Source organism: Odocoileus virginianus, chromosome 22, assembly GCF_023699985.2.
Source record: "Odocoileus virginianus isolate 20LAN1187 ecotype Illinois chromosome 22, Ovbor_1.2, whole genome shotgun sequence".
Classification (NCBI taxonomy): Eukaryota; Metazoa; Chordata; class Mammalia; order Artiodactyla; family Cervidae; genus Odocoileus; species Odocoileus virginianus.
Window position 1 is genome coordinate 14,110,571 of NC_069695.1, and position 17,429 is coordinate 14,127,999.

Here is a 17,429-nt window from a genome sequence, read left to right on the forward strand (position 1 = left end):
GATAAATTAGTAAGTATGGGCTATTCTGTAGACTGTCAGCACCTTAATTTGGGTTCTACCAGAAGCAGACCCTGGGATAAGGATTTGAGTGCAGATACTTTTCAGAGGGTGATCCCAGAAAGAAGTGGGGACAGAAGTGGGGAAGTAAGACAGGAAAGAAAAGGAAGCCCTGTGAGCCATGAGCTTCAGCTGCCAGGACTCTTGGGTGACTATGGGGTCTGCATCTCAGAGAGAGCTCACCTGAGGGCAGAGAGCTGGGGTAGTCATTCTCCAACTCCCATCCGTCACAGAGCGCTGCTCCTGGGAGGCATTGTTGCCTGGCATTTCTGGCCTGCCGTGAACACTGGCAGAGTGGCTTCCAGCTGCCGGAGAGTCCTCGTGTGCCTCCTGGTAGTTGGAAGTTGGGCTGGTGTGTGAGGGAGTGATAGATCCTGAAGGCTTGGTTCCAGAGCACTGGCAGTGCTGACCCCTGCATGGCTCAGGTCCACCTGTGTCCCGCATGCACTTCACTGCCTCCTGTCACCACTTCTTCAAGCCTCGGCTTCCAAAAGACACACACACAGACACACACACACACCAGGAAGTTTAGTACAACGAGCTCTAGTACCTGCTGCTACAGATGGTCCTGAGTCCATAATTGACATTAACTATCATCTTCCTCTCCACACTGTTGTGAAATCTGTTCCCCCAAATTCATATGTTCAAGTCTGAACCCTCAGTACCTCTGTGAATGTTTTGGAGATAGGGCCTTTAAGGAGGTGATTAAGTTGAAGTAAGGCCCTTGGAGTGGGGCCCTGATCCAGTCCTTACAGGAAGAAGAAGAGACACCAGGGGTGAGCTTGCACAAAGGGACGGCTGTGTGAAGAGGCAGCAAGAGGGCAGCTGTCCGTGAGCTAGAGAGAGCCTCAGAGGAAACCAGTTCTGCTGGCAACTTCATTCTGGACTTCCAGCCTACAGAGCTGTGGGAAAATTAATTTCGATTGTTGAAGCCACTCAGTCTCTGGCATCATGAAGGCACACGTAGTCTAGGGTTCCCTTCACAGTTGTCTGGTCTTCTGCTTGTCTATGTTGCTTGACTGGTGGAGTAACCTAGACCCTCAACCCTAAGGGGTCGTAGCCCCTGGTTAACACTCTTGTCAGACTCTGTTGGATGAAGCTGGAAGTTTATCACCAGGCTTGGCAACATCAAGAGGCAACTCAGTGAAACACCCGAATTTCAGATACATTCCTCCTTGCCCACTTTTCCTCGTGGTAATCACCTTCTGCTGAGTTACTCATTTCTCTGCTTCCTGGTCTACTGGCATGAGGCCCCCAGATGACCAGGTATCAGTGGTAGTTTTAGTGGAACTCTTTTATGTCTCTTGACTGCTATATCCCCTGCCAACCGCCTAGAGCCAGGTGCTGCAATCCAGCAGAGCCTAATGCTGAAGGGATGGGAACACAAATTCCCCAGGTGGGCCAGTGTAAGCTGTGGTGACAGAGGTCAATCCTACCTTTCAGTTCCCAGGCCTGTGTTTTCCACCTATTGGTGTCAGAACATGCAGTACCACACTGTGACCATATATGCACCATATAAGACCATATCTCACAGTAGAAATAAGAGCAAAAGTAAGCAAATGGGACTTAATCACATTTAGGAGCTTCTCACAGCCCAGGAAACCATAAACAAGATGAAAAGACAACCTACAGACTGGGAGAAAATATTTGCAAATGATGCAACTTGAAAAGGGCTCAACTTTCAAAATATACAAACAGATCCTACAATTCAATAGCGAAAACAACCCAATCAAAAAATGGGTGGAAGACCTAAATAAATATTTCTCCAAAGAAGACATATAGATGGCCAATAGGCACATGAAATGATGCTCATCATCACTAATAATTAGAGAAATGCAAATCAAAACAACAATGAAGTACCACATCACACCAGTTAGAATGGCCATGATTAAAAGGTCTATTAATGATGCTGTAGAGGTTGTGGAGAAAAGGGAGCCTTCCTATACTGTTGGTGGGAGCATAAGCTGGTGCAGCCACTATGGAAAATAGTATGGTGGTGGTTTAGTCATTAAGTCGTGTCCAACTCTCGCGACCATGGGCTATAGACAGTCAGGCTCCTCTGTCCATGGGATTCTCCAGACAAGGAGACTGGAGTGGGTTGCCATGCCCTTCTCTACTAAACGGGGTTTAATGGCATCAACCTCACTGGGCCGTGAAGGGGCTCAAGAGAGACGAAGACACCTAAAGTTCTTGACCCAAGGCTTGGTACCCAGGAAGTCTTCCACACACAGTAAGTTCACTGTGAGCAATGATCAGGAGCACTCCTGGGGGCCTGCAGGGTTCCCTGAGGGAAAGGAGCAGGATGCCCACCTCCCCGGTCTGACAGAGGGCCGGGAAACACTGGCGCACAGGCTCTCCTCGAGGAAAATGGTATGAAGGTTCCTCAAAAGACTAAAAATATAGTTGCCATATGATCAAGTAATCCCACTCCTGGGCATATACTGAGACAAAACTATAATTGAAAAAATACATGTACTCCTCTGTTCATAGCAGCACTATTTACAATAGCCAGGACATGGAAATAACCTGAATGTCCATTGACAGATGAATGGATAAAGAAGATGTGATATATACACAAAAATTGGAATATTGCTCAGCCATTAAAGAGAAAGTGATAATGTCATTTGCAGCAACGTGGCTGGATTTATTTTTTTATTTTAATTGGAGACTGATTACTTTACAATATTGTGGTGGTTTTTGCCATACACTCACACCAACGTGGTTGGATTTAGAGATTACCATATTAAGCAAAGTAAGCCAGAAAGAGAAAAACAAATACCGTGTGATATCACTTATATAAGTGGAATCTAAAATACAACACAAATTAGCATATCTACAAAATAAAAACAGATTCACAGATATAGAGAGCAGAACTATGGTTGCCCAAGGGGAGGGAAGGAATAGGATTTGGGGATTAGCAGATATAAACTATTATATATAGAATGGATAAATAGCAAGGTCTTATTGTACAGCACAGGGAACTATGTTCAGTATCCTGTGGTAAGCCATAATGGAAAAGAATATGTATGTGTATATATATATATATATATATATATACATATATATATATCTCACTGAGTCACTGTGCTGTGCAGTGGAAATCAAGCACAACATTGTAAGTCAACTGTAGTTTAATAGAAACAAACAAATCCATACCTCATCTTTTAGGCCAGCACGCCAATTCTGCAAGTTATTTTCAAGTTGCCACACCTTTAAAATGCCATTCTACCTTTATATCAGAACTGCAACTTCTTTTGCAAAACAGAGCCCATGGACATTTGCCCACTGTTGTACCATTTTCAATGTAAAGTGAAACTCTGAGTGTAATGCATGCATTCTCAACAGGGGCAATATTGCTCTCATGGGAGTAAAAATTAGTTCTTGATGGGCATAACAATGTTCTTCTTATATATAAAGCATCAGTTTAGTTCAGTTCAGTCGCTCAGTCGTGTCCGACTTTTTGTGATCCCATGAACTACAGCATGCCAGGCCTCGCTGTCCATCACCAACTCCCAGAGCCTACCCAAACTCATGTCCATTGAGTCAGTGATGCCATCCAACCATCTCGTCCTCTGTCATCCCCTTCTCCCATCTTCAATCTTTCCCAGCATCAGGGTCTTTTCAAATGAGTCAGCTCTTTGCATCAGGTGGCCAAAGGACTGGAGTTTCAGCTTCAACATCAGTTCTTCCAATGAATACCCAGGACTGATCTCTTTTAGCATGGACTGATTGGATCTCCTTGCAGTCCAAGGGACTCTCAAGAGTCTTCTCCAACACCACAATTCAAAAGCATCAATTCTTCTGCGCTCAGCTTTCTTTATTGTCCAACTCTCACATCCACACGTGATTACTGGAAAAACCATAGCCTTGACTAGATGGACCTTTGTTGGCAAAGTAATGTCTCTGTTTTTTAATACGCTGTCTAGGTTGGTCATAACTTTTCTTTCCAAGGAGTAAGTGTCTTTTAATTTCATGGCTGCAGTCACCATCTGCAGTGATTTTAGCTATACATTAAGCACATAATCAGAATATCTGTGGTATTAACATTTTATGGGTGTAGCAACTAGGAAAAAAAATGTTTTAAGTGACTCTTTAGGGGAGTGGTAATGAAAAATGATTTTATAAACATGGTCCAAGGTGATGTTATGTGGAATTTCATAATGATACTCATATATTGTTAGCCCTTGGATGGTGTTACTGGCCAAGACACTGTTGCCAAAAAAAAAAAAAAAAAAAAAGGATAATCTCTTCTTGGAATCAATCCCACTAAGTGAGATAACTCTCTAAACTGTTCATCAAGGTCTGGATTTTAAAACCAGAGACTAGATCCAGGAGTTTACACAAGAGGTGAGCCCAGAGAACACACCAGTAAAATAGGAAGTGAAAAAGGGAAGAAAGGAAGAGAATAAACAGTGTGTTATCAAGCCGGAGGCCACATGGGAAATGGGCTGAACCCCACTGGGGAGTCTAGGAAATAGCACAGAACACATATCTCCACCCAAGGGGTGAGGAAGCTGGGTATTTCTATTAGTTTGCTAAAACTGCTGTCATGAAATGCCATCAACTGAGTGGCTCAAATAAGAAAAATGTATTGTGGAGGCCAGCTGTGGTGGCCAGAAGGCAGGAATCAAGGTGTCAGCCCAATTGGTTCCTTCTGAGGGCTGTGAAGGAAGGAGGTATTCTGGGTCTCTCTCCTTGTCTTGTAGATGTGAGTCTCTGTGTCCAAATGCCCCCATTTTATAAGGACACCAGTTGTATTGGGTGAGGGCCCACCCTTATGGGCTCATTTTAACTTCGTAACCTCTGTAAAGATGCTATCTTTCACATTCTGAATTATCAGGGGTTAGGATTTCAATCCTCCCCAGTAATCCTAGGTAATTGATGCAAAAGTTAGGTAATTGATGAACTGTGGTGTTGGAGAAGACTCTTGAGAGTCCCTTGGACTACAAGGAGATCCAACCAGTTCATCCTAAAGGAAATTGGTCCTGAATATTCATTGGAAGGACTGATACTGGAACTGAAGCTCCAATAATTTGGCTACCTCATGTGGAGACCTGACTCATTGGAAAAGACTCTGATTCTGGGAAAAAACTGAAGGCAGGAGGAGAAGGGGATGACAGAGGATGAGATGGTTGGGTGGCGCCACTGACTTGATGGATATAAGTTTGGGCAAGCTCTGGGAGTTGGTGATGGACAGGGAAGCCTGGCGTGCTTGGGGTTGCAAAGAGTTGGACATGACTGAACTGAACTGAACTGAGGATTTCAACATATGAATTTTTGAGGATATAATTCAATCCTTAACTGTATTTATATGCCTATATATATATATCCTTGGTTGAAGGTTGTCTTTGGTTTAGGAAAATGTGTTATTTCTCTGGCACTTTCAGCCTGTCATACATGTGGCTGAAGGAATGTGTGAGGCAAAGAGGTGACAGCAGTTGGAATTTGGGTCTGCATACTCAGAAATGTTAAGTGCCAAGGGAGTTTGAGTGGGACACCTGGAGTGTCTGATACTTTATAGGTGCAAGTTAACTGTTTCTATGACTTATTTAACCTATTCTTAGTGGGGAAGATTATGAGAGGTTGTGTGCTAAGTCACTTCAGTCGTGTCTGACTCTTTGCGACCCCATGAACTGTAGCCCACCAGGCTCCCCTGTCCATGGGATTCTCCAGGCAAGAATACTGGAGTGGGTTGCCATGCCCCTCCACAGGGTGTCTTCTCAACCTAGGGATCGAACCTGTGTCTCTTAGGTCTCCTGCATTGGTAGGTGGATTCTTTACCTCTAGCGCCATGTGGGAAGCCCTATGAGAAGGTAAATAATAGAAAAAAAGATAAGTTTTATATTTTCCTTCCTGTGGAAGGAAAAGTCTGTCCACAGAAAAGATCTCATCTATAGAAGAGTCTTTTTAAAAAATGTGGCTGGATATTTTTGGTACTTATTTGCACTGCCAGCCAACTGTCTCAAAAAAACTGAAATAATTTAGAAGTGACATTAATTTGTTATAACTAAAAGTGCATTTAGTAATCATGAATGATGAAATAATTAATGCCATGTACAGAGTGACATACAGGAAGTAATTACTCATTTTCAAAAGAATGACTTCTCTGAAATCTTGTCAGATGAAGGTTCACCAATGGAGGATTACCACCAGATGGTAACTGAGACTCTGGAATCTAATCTTGTAAGGGATTTTTTTCCCCTTTGGTTCTCTGAGGCATTTTATTTGTATGCATTACATTCCTAGAAAAAGAATCCAAGGATTTTCTCTCCTGTGTGTTTTCTTTTTGCTTCTTAATGGGTCCATGGTGCCAGCTGATGTTGTCAGTACAATGAAACCAAACTGACAAGATGTGAGCTGACAGTTTTCTAGATCTTTGAGTTGCACATTAAATATGGGGCTGATCACTTCACACTTATTTAGCCTGCATGTGAGGTTAACAACAATTTTCCCAACCCTGTGCTCATCAATGATTTCAAATTTGCCAGTATAACTATGCTTCATCACCACATTTAGAAACCTCATGATGACTTTGGAGCATGGCCTAATAAACACTTGGCATTTGCCTCTTTTTTCAGCATTGTTGATACTCGAGATTATCAGCCAGGACATTCATGCGCATCATTATGGCGGCACGGACAGGATGGAGGAAAGAACTAATTTTGTAAGGGATTTTAAGAAAGATTTACCCAAGGGTTTTCCATGAATTCAGAAGCTTTCACTTAACCCTGTTACTGCAAAAATTGTTCCAAATGCTGGCTGACTTAGGAATTGTGGTTATGTTAAGTTTTGAAATACCTTAATATACATAAATTATACTCTTTACAATCCATAGGGTTGCAAAGAGTAGTATAGGACTGAAGCAACTTAGCAAGCATGCATGTCTTCTTTGGAAAAATATCTGTTTAGATCTTTGGCCCATTTTTTTATTTTTTTTTTAACTTTTTATTCTGTATTGGGGTATAGATGATTAACAATGTTGTGGTAGTTTCAGGTAAACAGCGAAGGGACTCAGGCATACATACACATATATCCATTCTTGGGTGTGTCAACTGCAAATTGGCACTTACCAAGAGCATTACCAATGACTGAACAACGGCATTTGCCATCTGCCTTTATGGAGACTGAACTCCATGCTGCTATAGCTTTGGCCTTCAACACCCTCTTGAGGGAGTTCAGGGTGGAGTGAGGCACTCTGTGCTCCAGGAAATCTGGTGGGACAGGTCTTTAGATAGTTGGAGGTTTTTAGGAACAGATTTTATGAGTTCAATCCTTGCATCTCCTCATATCTAGAAAAGCACTAAATCCCTTCATGGAGGAATCAGATCCTCATGACTAGCAGAAAACCTTTTGTAAAATGAGTGCTTAATGGTATTGAATTCTGCCTTCACCAAAACCTTCTATATTGCCATTCCTCTCCCTGCCTCTCTGGAGCAGTCTCTCAGAGCTATCTGAGATGCCGCCTGCTGAGCTGCAGTTTTCATTTTGCCCCAAGTAAAGCTTAACTCAGAACTCTCCAGTTGTGCATCTTTTTTTAGTCGACAGGTGCAATCTCAAAAATGACAGAATGATCTTGGGCCATTACCAAGGCAAACCATTCAACACTGCAGGAATCCAAGTCTATGCCCCAACCACTAATGCCAAAGAAGCCGAAGTTGAATGGTTCTATGATGTCCCACAAGACCTTCCAGAACTAACACAAAAATAAGATGTCTGTTTCATCATAAGGGACTGGAATGCAAAGGTAGGAAGTCAAGAGATAATGTCAACGACAAATTGGCACTTACCAAGAGCATTGCCAATGACCGGACAACAAAGGCATTTGCCATCTGCCTTTATGGAGACTGAACTCCATGCTGCTATAGCTTTGGCCTTCAACAAACCCTGAGGGAGTTCAGGGTGGAGTGAGGCACTCTGTGCTCCAGGGAATCTGGTGGGACAGGTCTTCAGATAGTTGGATGTTTTTAGGAACAGTTTTATGATCTTGATCCTTGCAACTCCTCATATCTAGAGAAGCCCTAAATCTCTTCATGGTGATATCAGATCCTCATGAAAATGAAGGCTCAGTCTGACTCTTTGCAATTCCATGGATTATACAGTCCATGGAATTCTCCGGGCCAGAATACTGGAGTGGATAGCTGTTCCCTTCTCCAGGGGATCTTCCCAACCCAGGGATCGAACCCAGATCTCCCTCATTGCAGGTGGATTCTTTACCAGCTGAGCCACAGGGAAGCCCTCATATCCTCATGACTAACAAAAAAAACGTTTTGTAAAATGAGTGCTTAGTGGTATTGAACTCCCCCTTCACCAAAACCTTATATGTTGACCTTCCCCCACTGCCGCTTTGGAGCAGACTCTTGAAGCTATCTAAGATGCTGCCTCCTAGACTGCAGTCCTCATTTTGCCCCAAATAAAACTCAACTCATAACTCTCAAGTTGTGCATCTTTTTTGACACCTGAAATAATGCAAGTTTGGCCTTGGAGTAGTAAATGAAGCAGCGCAAAAGCTAAAAGGGTTTTGCAAAGAGAACACACTGGTCAGAGCAAACATCTTCCAACAACACAAGTGATGATCTACACACGGACATCACCAGGTGATCAATACTAAAATAAGGTAGATTATGTTATTTTCGGCCAAAGATGGAGAAGCTCTGTACAATCAGCAAAAAAAGACCTGGAACCGACTGTGACTCAGATCATGAGCTCTTTATTGCAAGGGTCATACTTATATTGAATAAAGTAGGGAAAGCCCTAGGCTTTTCAAGTATGACATAAATCAAATCCCTAATGATTACACAGTGGAGGTGACAAATAGATCCATGGGATTATATCTAGTAGACAGAGTGCCTGAAGAACTATGGACAGAGGTTTATAACGTTGCACAGGAGGTGGTGAACAAATCGATACCAAGGGAAAAGAAATGCAAGAAGGCAAAGTGGTTGTCTGAGGAGGCCTTACAAATAGCTGAGAAAAGAAGAGAAGTGAAAGTCAAAGGAGAGGGAAAGATATACCCAACTGAATGCAGAGTTACAGAGAATAGCAAGGAAAGATAAGAAAGCCTTCTTAAGTAAATAATGCAAAAAAATAGAAGAAAATGATAGAATAGGAAAGACTAGTGATCTCTTCAAGAAAATTGGAGATACCAAGGGAATATTTCATGCAAATATGGGCACAACAAAGGACAGAAATGGCAAGGACCTAACAGAAGCAGAAAAGATTAAGAAGAGGTGGCAAGAATGCACAAAAGAACTATGCAAAAATGGTCTTAATGGCCCAAATAACCACAATGGTATGATCACTCACCTAGAGCCAGACATCCTCAAGTGTGAAGTCAAGTGGGCCCTAGGAAGCATTACTATGAACAAATCTAGTGGAGGAGAAGGAACTCCAGCCAAGCTATTTCTAATCCTAAAAGATGATGCTGTTCAAGTGCTGCACTCACTATGCCAACAAATTTGAAAAACAGCAGTGGCCACAAAACTGGAAAAGGTCAGTTTTCATCCCAATCCCAAAGAAAGGCAATACCAAAGAATGTTCAAACTACTGTACAATTGTCCTCACTTCACATGCTAGCAAGGTAATGCTCAAAATGCTTCAAGCTAGATTTCAAGAGTATGTGAACTGAGAACTCCCAGATGTTTAAGCTGGGTTTAGAAAAGACACAGGAACCAGAGATCAAGTTGCCAACATCCATTGGGTCATAGAGAAAACAAGGGAATTGATTACACTAAAGCCTTTGGAGAAGGGAATGGCAATCCATTCCAGTATTCTTGCCTGGAGAATTCCATGGACAGAGGAACCTGACAGGCTACAGTCCATGGGGTTGCAAAGAGTTGGACATGACTGAGCAACTAACACACAAAGTCTTTAACTGTGTGGATCACTGCAAACTGTGTAAAATTCTTTTAAAAATGGGAACACTAGACCATCTTACCTGTCTCCTGAGAAACTTGTATGCAGGTTAGAAGCATACATGGAACAACAGACTATTTCAAAATTGGGAAATGAGTACGTCAAGGCTGTATATTGTCACCTTGCTTATTTAACTTATATGCAGAGTACATCATGAGACATACTGGACTGGATGAATAACAAGGTGGAATCAAGATTGTCAGGAGAAATATCAACAACCTCAAATATGCATATGATATCACACTAATGGCAGAAAGTGAAGAGGAACTAAGAGCCTCTTGATGAGCATGAAAGAGGAGAGTGAAAAAGCTGGCTTAAAACTCAACATTCAGAAAACTAAGATCATGGCATCTGGTCCCATCACTTCATGGCAAATAGATGGGGAAACAATGGAAACAGTGACAGATTTTATTTTGGGGGGCTCCAAAATCACTGAAGATGGTGACTGCAGTCACGAAATTAAAAGACTCTTACTCCTTGGAAGAAAAACTATCAGAAACTAGACAGCATATTAAAAAACAGAGACATCACTTTTCCGAAAAAGGTATGCCTAGTCCAAGCTATAGTTTTTTCAGTAGTCATGTATGGATGTGAGAGTTGGACTATAAAGAAAGCTGAGCATCGAAGAACTGACACTTTTGAACTGTGGTGTTGGAGAAGACTTTGGACTTCTCCTTTGGACTGCAAGGAGATCCAACTAGTCCATCCTAAAGGAAATCACCCCTTTTTAAATAGTGAATAATTGGAAACAATAATTTTCCAACAGTAAATTGGAAAAATTTACTGCCCTCAGTAATTTGTTTAAATAATCTTATGGGATATTTAATTAATTAAGGGAAAATGAAGTTAGACTATCTGCCTTTATAAAGAACTATGTCCAATATTTACAAATTAAAAGACACAGGCAATATATACATAGACACTGAATATGGAAGTGTGTGATATTTGTACACGGGTAGGAAAAAAACCTGGAAGGATGCACAGTGAACTGTTAATAATGGCTAACTCTAGAGAGAGGAGTTTTAACTTTTTATCATGTGTATGTCTATGTCATTTGCAGATATATTTAAGAATATTAAATAGTATAAAAGTATTATAGACATATTTGATGGAAAGAAGCATTATATAAACCTTATAAGCAACAGTCAGAACTGTGACTATTATGAATAATCCAGTAGCTTTCAAATGAAATATTTATGATATTCATCCTGGCCCTACGTATAAGTATAGAGTATTGTAAACATGGAGAAAGTAAGCCTGGGCTTTTTATCTTAAAAGTCCACGTATACTGTACAACTGTGTGAGTGCAAATCCTAGCTCCACCCTTTACTGTCTGTGTGACTTTAGGCAAATAATTCAACCCGTCTGAGTTCTTGTCCCCTCTATAAAATAAGAACAATAAAATTATTGCCCTTTTAGGGTTGTAATGAGAATCATATTAGTCGTTATATGAAAAGTACTCAGAAAAATTCTTGTCCTATAGTAAGAGGTCAGGAAACGGTGACTATTACTGTCCAGAGGTCAGTAACAGCAACTCCTTCACTGCTAATTATCCAGTGATTAATTCTGCCTGCTGACTGTGAATTTTTTTAGAGTTTTTTTTTTCTCTTTATTTTTTCTTTATAGAGTTTTTGTAGATAGAATTTATGTATAGAAAAGACACTTAAAAAAAAGAAAAGACACTTGTCATTATTTTTGAAATTAATCTTCTGATTTAATTATTTTAAAATTAATCTTCAATTTATCAAAGTTATACATATTTAAAAATTTCATTTTGGTAAAGGCATAGAAAAGGAGAACAGAAGAGTGGTTACCAGAGGGGAAGGGGCAGAAGGCTGGGAGGAAGCTGAAATGGGTACAGTTCAGTTCAGTTCAGTTCAGTTCAGTTGCTCAGTTGTGTCCAGCTCTTTGTGACACCATGGACTGCAGCACACCAGGCCTCCCTGTCCATCACTAACTCCTGAAGTTTACTCAAACTCATGTCCACTGAGTCAGTGATGCCATCTAACAATCTCATCCCCTGTTGTCTCCTTCTCTTCCTGCCTTCAATCTTTCCCAGCATCAGGGTCTTTTCAAATAGGTCAGTTCTTCACATCAGGTGGCCAAAGGACTGGACTTTCAGCTTCAGCATCAGTCCTTCCAATGAACTCCTTTAGGATGGACTGGTTGGATCTCCTTGCAGTCCAAGGGACTCTCAAGAGTCTTCTCCAACACCACAGTTCACAAGCATCAATTCTTCAGCACTCAGCTTTCTTCATAGTCCAACTCTCACATCCATATATGACTACTGGAAAAACCATAGCTTTGACTAGACATACCTTTGTTGGCAAAGTAATGTCTCTGCTTTTTAACATGCTGTCTATGTTGGTCATAACTTTTCTTCCAAGGAGCAAATGTCTTTTAATTTCATGGCTGCAGTCACCATCTTCAGTGATTTTGGAGCCCCCGCAAAATAAAGTCTGTCACTGTTTCTCCTGTTTCTCCATCTATTCGCCATGAAGTGATGGGACCAGATGCCATGATCTTAGTCTTCTGAATGTTGAGTTTTAAGCCAGCTTTTTCACTCTCCTCTTTCACTTTCATCAAGAGGCTTTTTAGTTCCTCTTCACTTTCTGCCATAAGGGTGGTTTCATCTGCATATCTGAGGTTATTGATATTTCTCCCAGCAATCTTGATTCCAGCTTGTGCTTCATCCAGTCCAGCAGTTCTCATGATGTACTCTGCATGTAAGTTAAATAAGTAGGGTGACAATACACAGCCTTGATGTACTCCTTTTTCTATTTGGAATCAGTCTGTTGTTCCATGTCCAGTTCTAATTGTTGCTTGACCTGCATACAGAAATGGGTAAGGGGGTCAATTTTATGGTTATAGATGGAAACAAATTTTTAGTGGTGAGCTCACTGTAGGGCATCCAGAAGTTGAAATACAATGTTGTACACATGAAACTTGTATAACATCACAAACCAATGTCACTTCAATAAAAAATAAATCTAAATTAAAAAAAATGTATCTTTGGGACTTCCCTGGTGGATCAGTGGCTAAGACTGTGATCCCATTGCATGGGGCCAGGGTTTGATCTCTGCTCAGGGAACTAGATCCCACAAGCTGCAACTAAGAGCTCCCATGCCACAACTAAAGATTTTGCATGCTGCAACTGAGACTTGACATAGCCAAATAGATAAATACTTTTTAAAAAATTTACTTTTTCTTAAATCTTTAAGTCATCTATATAAATCTCAACTTTCTATTTATAAAAATCTAATAAATTTGAATAGCCATTCTCAAGGGGAACTTTAACATTTAGTCAACTCAGATTCAATGGACCAAACTCTCTTAAACTGATCTCATTTATGACTTAAATTCCTTCGAATGTTTTAAACTACAGTATTAAATGTAATATATTTGAGTTTCTTCTTTTGTCCAAACTGAACAACAAACCTAACAACTTATACTATTTATTAATATATTAGTAATAATTACTGTAAATACTAAGGTCTAAAAATTTCAGTTTATAAAGTATGCCTCCTTTTCCCCATAGGCTGTGATCTTCATTTATTTATTTCCCATAGGCTATGATTATTTCTTTATAACTTACCTGTCCATTGTATCTACACCCCAACTACGCTGTAAATCATGGAAAGTAGAGGTGGAACCAGTTCTGTTTTGCTAAGTACTGACTGGCACATGAAGAACTTTGAAGTTCAAAAAGAACTTGAATCGGTAGAGGCTAGAGAGAGTATTCCAGATGGGAAAAAATACCAGTAAATTTAAAGACAGTAATGGTGGTATAAGGATTTTGTTCATATTTGCTAAGTCTTGCTCATGATAGTCTTATATGCACTTACATGCACACACACACTGAGGCAGGAGATAAATGGGCCCCAGGCTAGGCATTTACAACTGACTTCCTGTTTACATTTCTTGAGGGAAGAAAAAGATGGGCATCAGGCCAGACACTTAAAACTAGCCTCCTGTTTGCATTCCCTGAAACAGGAGATATGTGGGTTCCAGGTTACATATTTACAAAGATCCTCCTAGGAGTTTTCTCTCCAAAATGGAAGTAACAACTGAAACAGAGTAAAGAGCCAGGCTTCGTCTCCTGTGGACACCTTAAGACAACACTCATGGCAGGAACAGAGAAAGGCTAAACCTTGTCTGAGTAAACGATTAGGAGGTCATATACTTCCCATCCTTGAGGCAAGGGAGACCTTACACATGTGCACAAAGTCTCCTTGGGGATCAAAAAGAAAGGGGCACTACCTCATAATATATGATACTTATGTGATATGTGATACATATGATATATGTGAGACCTCTGGGCTGGAATCCATCTTAGAAAAAAGTTGTGCACACATGTTGGGGAAGGTCCCAGGTTAGATCAGGTGTGGAAAAAGAGAACAGATAGTTGGTTAAAGATAAACAAAGACCCAGAAAAACTGTCCTGCATAAATGACTTAAATGCTTCTTTAAGGCACTTCTCATCAGGGGAGGACGAGTGTGCATCTCTGCCTTGCTTCTGTCTTAACTAAACAAACGGTTTCTCTGTGTGCTCCCCCTATGTGCTATGTCTCTAACAATATGTTCCGTACTTGCATTCACAGTTTTTGCTTCTTTGAGAAATGCATTTTTCAATGGGGGCAAAGATCCAGGGAAAATGGCTCCTAGTCTCTAGCCCTTGCTGGGCTGGTGGCTAGGATTCCTGGTTTTCATCCAAGTTACCCAGGTTCAATTCCTGGGCAAGGAATTAAGATCTTGCTTCATGATGCTAAATCACTGCTGCCTCTCCAAGATCAGTACCAGTAAATCTTTTCACCTCACTTTGGGACTTGAACACATGTGCTGGGACTCAAACCCAGCCAAACCCTGCATGGGACTAGAACCCACAGTCGTTAAATTAGAATCACTCACCTGGTGTCTGGGCTTTTCTGGTGGCTCAGATGGTAAAGAATCCACCTGCAATGTGGGAGACCTGGGTTTGATCGCTGGGTTGGGAAGATACCCTGGAGGAGGGCATGGCAACCCACTCCAGTATTCTTGCCCAGAGAATCCCCATGGACAGAGGAGCCTGATGGGCTACAGTCCATGGGTTGTGAAGAGTCAGACACAACTGAGCAACTGAGCAACTAAGTAACACCTAGTGTCTGAACTTACCTGAGGCTCAGGATCTTTGTGTCTCAGTGCAGAAGGGATTTAGAGAGAGGCAGAGTGATAGGCAAGAAGTAGATTTATTAATATAGGACACTTGTAAGAGGTGCAAGCAGATAGGTGAGGGAGCTCTGCCCCAAGGATTAAGTGGGCTACAATTTTATAGTCAAAGGAAAGTTGGGGAGGGGAAAAGACAACCATCTTTGAGTAGCATGAGGTTTACATCACTAGTTCCTCCTTCAGGCAGGAGAGTGATCCTACCAGGTCAAACTAGGATTATCATAGTGCTTATTCAAATCAGTAGAAGGGTGGTGACATTTTTCTTCCATCTAATGGCCTGGGGCATATCTTGTATTTTTATTTACTGTTTTGTAGTTAGTCAAGCCTGCTTTATTCCATGGGATTCCAATAGCTTTCTTGAGTAATCAGCTTACAGCGGTCTCCTAAAGATTCCTAGGTTTCTCTTTCTATCTATAGCCCCTTATGGGACTTCTACAACTATTTGTGTAAGCATCCTCTTCCATCTCTATCACCAAGGTATATAAAATGCATTCTGAGGGAAACCGAGGAGGACCACGTGGGGCATTTGTGGGAACAGAACACTTGCTCCTTCCCCGGAGTCCCCTGCCTCTTGTTTGTAGAAAAACTTTAGCCTCTTAGGCCTTCCCTGAATTTCAAAGAGCAAATTTAATCAAAGAAGTGAAAAACTATAAAAGCAAAGGAAAGCAGTCTAGCAAGACAACATAATAATAGTTTAGCCATAAAACAAAGTCGAGTTCCTTCAGTTCCTCCTTACAGGCTATAGATAGTATTCTGAGTCATATCTTTGTTTTACAGACCCTAAAAAACCCCACCAGAATGAAGACATTGACTGCATGCTGACCACCAGCATGTAGACCTCAGACCAGTTGGAACCAGAAAACTACAATTAAGATTCCTGAAACATCACCTGTTACCTCACCACTAAGCAAACAGAGAATTGAGCATGAACTGATCACGTGCCCTCACACTGTCTTAAAAAAGCCTCTGATAAAAGTCATGGGGGATTTGGGGTCTTTTTGTTTGTTTCCCTTATTTGGCCCTACAACAAACACAGTACTTTTCTTCACCATAACCAGGGGTCAGTAGGTTGGTTTTGTTGTGTGTTGGGTGAGCAGACTCAAGTTTGGTTCATAACATGAGCAGCTGGGTAACTGCTTTGTTGTTTTTGAAGATTTGGGATCAAAATACATGAAACTGTGTTACTGGAAAACTGGGTTCACCTCTTGATGGGTGTTGAGCCAAAAGTCACTAAGCCAGAGGTCCAGAGACAGAAGAATTGATCACTTGCAGCAAGTAAGGAGAACACTAGGGAATTTTCCCAAAGCAGTGTCTCCCCATCAGCAAAATGGGGAAATTTTAAGCTAAGGGTATATGTATATTCATTCAGCTTGAACTGGGGCAAATGTCGCCATATTCCCAAGCTTTAGGTGGTTGAAGTCACAAGGATCAGAAAAGATCAACATAGCATCACTTAGGTTCCAGCTGATCTAGTGGCTGAGTGCTGGGGCTTGAGTAGGGGGAGTGGGAGGGTGTCTAAATTCTGCAAAACAGCTGAAGAAAGTGCCTAATCTTTGAAATAGAACTGGAAGTCTTTACAACTGATTTGTTATCTTTGCTATTGTTACTTTTCTAGTCTGGTAATACTCCCTTGTTCTTTTGTTCCCTTACAATCATCATTACTGAGACTCATTCAAAGGGAAGCATTGTGGTCAGGCTTACAAAATGGATTAGGTCTAAAAGGATTTCTCTAAAAAACACGAATAAAGTATAATGCTGATTAAGTTGCCCCTAACGGATTAAGTTCAGGGAAGCCTAAAATGAAGCTGATAGAAAAGTTAAACAAAATAAAATGGCCCCTCTTATGTCAAATAAGCCATGCTTAGTTTTCTTTATCTGGGGATTCCCCCCAACCCCACCCTATCTGCTTACAACTGTATTTTATATGTTGTTAGCTCATAAACAAGGCACTGTAAAGACTCCATCTCTGGAGTCCTTTCCATTTCTCATGCCATATTCTTGGATAGTCTCCCTTGCCACCCACATCTCAACTATTTTCTACCATTACCAGATAGAACAGCTCACATTCATTTCATTCATCAAATGATCAATATTCATTGAGCCTACCATGTACAGGCTACTGTTCTAGAAGCCCTTGGGATGCCTTAGGGAACAAAACAAAGACCCCTGACTTTAAGAATCTTACATTCTAGCCAGGTTGACAGACACAAACAAAAGCAAATTATAATAGCATTTTAACAGGTACTAAGCGCTTT

At 41.1% G+C, this 17,429-nt stretch overlaps 1 protein-coding gene across 1 annotated transcript in view; it reads left to right on the forward strand.

Annotated features, from left to right (window-relative positions):
• The window catches only part of PSTPIP2 (proline-serine-threonine phosphatase interacting protein 2), a 107,075-nt gene extending 90,915 nt beyond the window's left edge, over nucleotides 1-16,160 (forward strand). Inside the window, exon 15 of the mRNA XM_070452632.1 lies at nucleotides 15,952-16,160. The gene's annotated coding sequence lies outside the window, so the exon portion shown is untranslated. The remainder of the gene's footprint in view (nucleotides 1-15,951) is intronic.
• The last annotated feature ends 1,269 nt before the right edge of the window (nucleotides 16,161-17,429 follow it).